General features: G+C 36.9%; 1 pseudogene; it reads left to right on the top strand.

Annotated features, from left to right (window-relative positions):
- Positions 1-2064: 2064 nt before the first annotated feature.
- LOC101980657 lies at positions 2065-3480 on the top strand (annotated as a pseudogene).
- The last annotated feature ends 2343 nt before the right edge of the window (positions 3481-5823 follow it).

Raw genomic sequence — 5823 nt, 5'->3', positions numbered from 1 at the left:
GCATGTTACTAAAGAGAACCATAAACAACAACTGAGTCACAAACAAACCCTTTATCTACAATGTATTCCTGCCACTAAAATATAGTAGTACAGTGTTTACAAAGGGCTCATGGGTGGAACCAATCAATACCTCATTTGATTTAAGGCCCCTCTCCACAAGATGTAACCCTTCCCCTACTACTTATGTGACTAACAACCTGAAACTAGATAGCCCAGGAACTTAGGTTAAAATAAAATACTGCTGTTATTTAAAAAATAGTAGTAATAAAATGACTCTTAATGATGTTCTGCTATGCTCATAGATCAGGTTTTTCTCAGTCTTCATTGGAGAAGCTTTTTTTTTTCTACAAAAGATGGAAACAAATACAGAGTTCCACAGCCAGACAATATGGAGACATTGAGTGACCTTGGAACACTCAGCCCTAAATGAATGTTTTCTTCAAAATCTACAGGGCAACAAGGCTTAGTGAAAGCTTGCCTGGATATCAGAGGAAAGAACTAACCACTAGTTAACCATAGAAGTTGGGCATTGGTGGCTCATGTATTTAATCCCAGTACACTGGGGGTAGAGAGAGGAGGTGATAAGACAGGGCAGAGAAAATATCTGAGCCTTTTGGACTGAGGGATGAGAGAGAAAGCAACTAATGACTGCTCTTGGTTCTTTTATCTTTTAGGTTTTTTTCCCCAATATTTGACTCAATTTTTTTTTATTATTGAGACTAATTAGGATCATGCTTTACATTCTAGATCTGCATAAGATTGGCCACTACTAGCCATACAACATAACTAATATTAGGTTGTATTGAAATCTCCTCTGCAAACACCATGAAGCCCAAACTCTCCAATTTAGCCTCAGGCAGACTTTCCAGACAGGGTAAAAAGAAGCCACATTCTTTGCTAAAATATCTCAAGAGTACTCCTAGGCTTCTTAATAATATTCGTCTCTGAAATCTTTTGATCTCAGACATAATAATCTACATTGTTACATTTTATTAACCATAAATTGAGGTACTGTTGCCCCACATGTATGGGTCTGAAATGGTACACGGAAGCATGGACAATCAACCAAAATTCATCTTTCTAAAAAAGAATTAATCTTTTTTATTTTAATTTATTTTTTAAATTTTATTTTACTTTCCATCCACAGTTCTCCCTTCACTCCTCCTCCCACTCTACTCCCTAACTTTCCCCCCAGCCCACTCCCCATCCACTCCTCCCAATAGGTAATGGCTCCAATGGGAAATCAACAAAGTCTGACACATTAAGTTGGAGCAGGAAGAAACTCCTTTCCCTTGCATTAAGGCTGAGCATGGCATTCCACCATAGAGGTAGGGCTCCCATAAGTTAGTTCATGCACCAGGGCTAAATTCTGGTTCTATTGCCTGGTGCCTCAAACTTCACCACTCTCACTCACATATGCAGGGCCTAGTTCGTTCTCATGGAGGCTCCACAAAGGTTAGTCTGGAGTTTGTTAGTTTCCATGACCTTGGTTCATCTGTCCCTGTAGATTTCTCAATGATGAACTTGGATCCATTGCTCATATATTCTCTCCTCTCTGTCTTCAATTGGTTCCCCAGAGAATGAATCCTAAAGCCCACTCAGCAAAAGGGAATACATGCATGGATCTAGAACCCTTGTTGACCTCCATTGTCAGGTAAGAACAGGGTCTTAGATGAGAATCTACTACTTCGACTTTTCTAATTGCATGTTCTTTGATTGTTTTCTGAAACTTGTGATAACTACAGTCAAATACAACTATCACCCAGCATCAAAGAAGATATGCTCTGCAGTAAGTGAAGACCATTACAGAAAAATGACAACTAGTATACTAATGAAAAGATCAGTGTATCATGGAAAGCACAGCACAGCTCCCAGGGTCAGGGAACATCTTGAAAGAGAAGATAGAAACATTTTAAGAGCCATAACCAAAAAGTATGTTGTGGCTGCCATTCTTAGAAATAAATAGTTACCTGAACAAGACCTGAGCAATAACATCAAAAACATGTTAATATGAAATGTAAGGAAGGAGACGGGAGGGTCCTCGGCTAAAGCCCAAAGCAGATCAAAGTGGTGGGACTCACGTTGCGGCCGCGGAGACTAGAAGGAGCACTCCGGATCCGGCTCGGCTCTCGCCCTCTCTTTGCCATGGAGAAGACTGAGCTGATCCAGAAGGCCAAGCTGGCCGAGCAGGCCGAGCACTACGACGACATGGCCACCTGCATGAAAGCCATGACGGAGCAGGGAGCCAAGCTGTCCAGCGAGGAGCGCAACCTGCTGTCGGTGGCCTACAAGAACGTGGTCGGGGGCCGCCGGTCCGCCTGGAGGGTCATTTCGAGCATCGAGCAGAAGACCGACACCTCAGACAAGAAGTTGCAGCTGATCAAGGACTATCAGGAGAAAGTGGAGTCGGAGCTGAGGTCCATCTGCACCACGGTCCTGGAATTGTTGGATAAGTAATTAATAGCCAATGCAACTAATCCAGAGAGTAAGGTCTTCTATCTGAAGATGAAGGGAGATTATTTCCGGTATCTTGCTGAAGTAGCATGTGGCGATGATCGAAAACAAACGATAGATAATTCCCAAGGAGCCTACCAAGAGGCATTTGATATAAGCAAGAAAGAGATGCAGCCTACACATCCAATCCGCCTGGGTCTGGCCCTTAACTTTTCTGTATTTTACTATGAGATCCTTAATAATCCAGAGCTTGCCTGCACACTGGCTAAAACGGCTTTTGATGAGGCCATCGCAGAGCTTGATACACTGAATGAAGACTCCTACAAAGACAGCACCCTCATCATGCAGTTGCTTAGAGACAATTTAACATTATGGACATCGGACAGTGCAGGAGAAGAATGTGATGCAGCGGAGGGGGCCGAAAACTAAAGGCATATCCAGGGTGCTGTCCTTCGTCCCTCAAGAAAACCTTTTTACATCTCCATTCCTTATTTCACCTGGATTTCCTCTAGCAAGGAAGCCTATTCATGTGTATGGGATCAACTGTTTATAGTCTTTTCACACTGCAGCTTTGGGAAAACTCCATCCCCTGATTTGTGTTGTCTCGGCCTTCCTGGTGTGCAGTTACTGCTGTAGAAAAGTATCAGTAGCTTCATTTCATGTAAACGCGAGTAACTGCAGAAACTTGTGTAGAGGACTGGCAGTACATTGGGTATTTACGTACTCGGAACCAGTTCTGCAAGTGGCTGTGTTTTGTATTACTGTGAAGCTATGGAATGTAGTGCATTACAACTTAAAGTAATTGTAATAATAACTCCCCGATTTCTACATCCCCCTCTGACCCTTCTTTGGGGGTAATCCTTTCAGAAGCGACTTTTCCATACTCTTACTGCATATTCCTTTTTAGTAGGAATCCAGAAGTGTTGGGTTGAATGGGAAAGCTCTTAATGCATCCAGTCTTGGGGGTCACAGATTGAAATGTCTCCTATGTCACATATTCTGGAGGTTATGTCTGTCTGTGACAACAGGGAGTTTCATTTATGTATTCTTCATTTGCTGCTGTTTGAGTTGACAAGTTCCTTCCCAATAAAAATTCACTTACACCTCAAAAAAAAAAAAACAACAACAACAAAAAAAGAAATGTAAGGAAGTTTTAAGAGGGTGCTTCCACCCCTAAACAAAGAACTACAGGCAAATAAGTATTGCTGAGAATGGGAAAATTAGCTTTTCCCAAAAAACAAAAATATACTCAGCATTTTATATTCATGTTATATGTATGTATGTGACTTGGGAGAGATAGAACAGAGGATGTTTGGAGAAAAAGATATGGGAGGGACAGGAGAGAAGAAAGGGAAGGGGGAAGTAATTGAATTATGTTTTAATTAAAAATATTAAGCAATTAATTAAAATAATATTTCAGGAGGAGACTAAATCCCTACACTTTACACTGATTATAGCACTTCAGTAATGTGTGAGGACTGAGGATCAATTAACGTTCTTATGCCAAAATTTTGTTAGGCTTGGTCTTATATCAATGATTAAACAAAGAAGATCATTTAAAAAATAGATTCAGAAAGGAGGAAGCATACTTGGAGTATATTAAAGTTTGTGAATTGATAAAATACTCAAGAATTTAGTAATCTACATAATGAAGAAATAACCATTATTTTAAACTTTCTTTAATGTTTCAAAGTAAAATACATTTCTTCAAGCTTTAAATTAAATATAATAGAACAGATGTAGGGAACATAAGAAAATATACAGATTAAAAGGCAATAGTGAGTAAAGGATATGGTTGTGAATTGTTAGGATGTGTATTTAATACTAAAGATTATTCTTGTTACACAGAAAAGTCAGTAACAGTAGATTGTCTTAGTTTCTTTAAAAGGCATAACTGATAAGATGAAAGTGGTGTGTGTGTGTGTGTGTGTGTGTGTGTGTGTGTATTAAAAAGGGATTTATCAGACTGGTTTCCAGGATGTTGCTGAAGTCATCCAACAATGGCAGTCATATGATAGAAGGTTGGGAATACGATAGTTGTTCAGTTCATATATTTCTATTAAGGTTTACTAATATAACAAATATATATATATATATATATATATATTATTAAGGATATACATACATACATATATATATATAATGTATTCATGAATCTCCTGTAAAATCCTCATAATCCTCATGATGATACAGCAGTAGTTTCTTAATATTTATGTAACATAATAGAAAGTGACTATCCAATTCTAGGTTTCTCTAACAAAAAACCTGCTGTACCATATTACCCCAAAGTATGAAACTACTTACTGAGTAAAAGTGAGCAATTTAGTAGTGCAAAATTATGTACGCCTATGTCGTCTTTTCCTCTCTTTAGATCTCTGGTTCCATGATAATTAAACAACCAAATTTTTGCTCATGGTTTTCATTCATTCATCAAATCACTAAACAAAAGTGTTGTTAAAACTGACTCAACACACTATAGACTCTACAATGTCTCATTAAGAAAAGATATTTTACTTAGAATAAGAAGCCCAATTTTCAATAATAATCACATTGAAGATGGGTGTGGTGGTGCACGCTTTTAATCTCAGTACGTAGAAAGCAAAGGTAAAGGTGTTTCTGTGAATTCAAACCTAGCATTTTTACAGAATGAGGTCCAGGCAAATCAGTGATACACAACAGGACCTTTTTTGAGAACAAAATAATTGCCATGAAAATATATTTGTTGAATTTTCTTACTTTTGTCAAAATTTGCTTATCCTTGTTATAAGGCAAATATATATTCTGCTGCATAGTTCTACACCATAGCTTAGAGTTATTCATTTTTGGAATAAAAAATAATTTTATTTATCTACACCAATGGTTTAGATAGTTTTATGTTAAATACGTTTATGAATTAACTTTACAAAGCTGAGTGAAATTTCTTTTTTATATTTTATGTATACTTAAACTCATTGATATCTACCCTCTGAGATCATACCATATGCTCACATAGTTTACATTTTAATGAAATCCTAATACAGTTGTACTAATTTTATTTTGAACGTTATTTATATCACACTATTTAATGTATATACACAAATATTCAAATGTATTTATGCATAAAGTCAATATGACATAAATATAAATGATCCAATCAGTATGATTGCAATAAATATCCAATAGACACATAATGAAAGGTAAAACATTTAAAATTTATGTTACATTAAGTAAATGAACTTAAATGAAATAACTTAATATGCATTTTATATAGTTCATTTACATTACATTATTATGCAACATTTGTATCACGGAAAATATAATTCTAATTAAATTAAATTGTAAAATCCATTTGGGCCATTTTGAAGTTTTTGGATATCATATTAAATTGTT

Source organism: Microtus ochrogaster, chromosome 1 (assembly GCF_000317375.1).
Source record: "Microtus ochrogaster isolate Prairie Vole_2 chromosome 1, MicOch1.0, whole genome shotgun sequence".
NCBI lineage: Eukaryota > Metazoa > Chordata > Mammalia > Rodentia > Cricetidae > Microtus > Microtus ochrogaster.
This window is presented reverse-complemented; position numbering and strand designations above follow the sequence as displayed.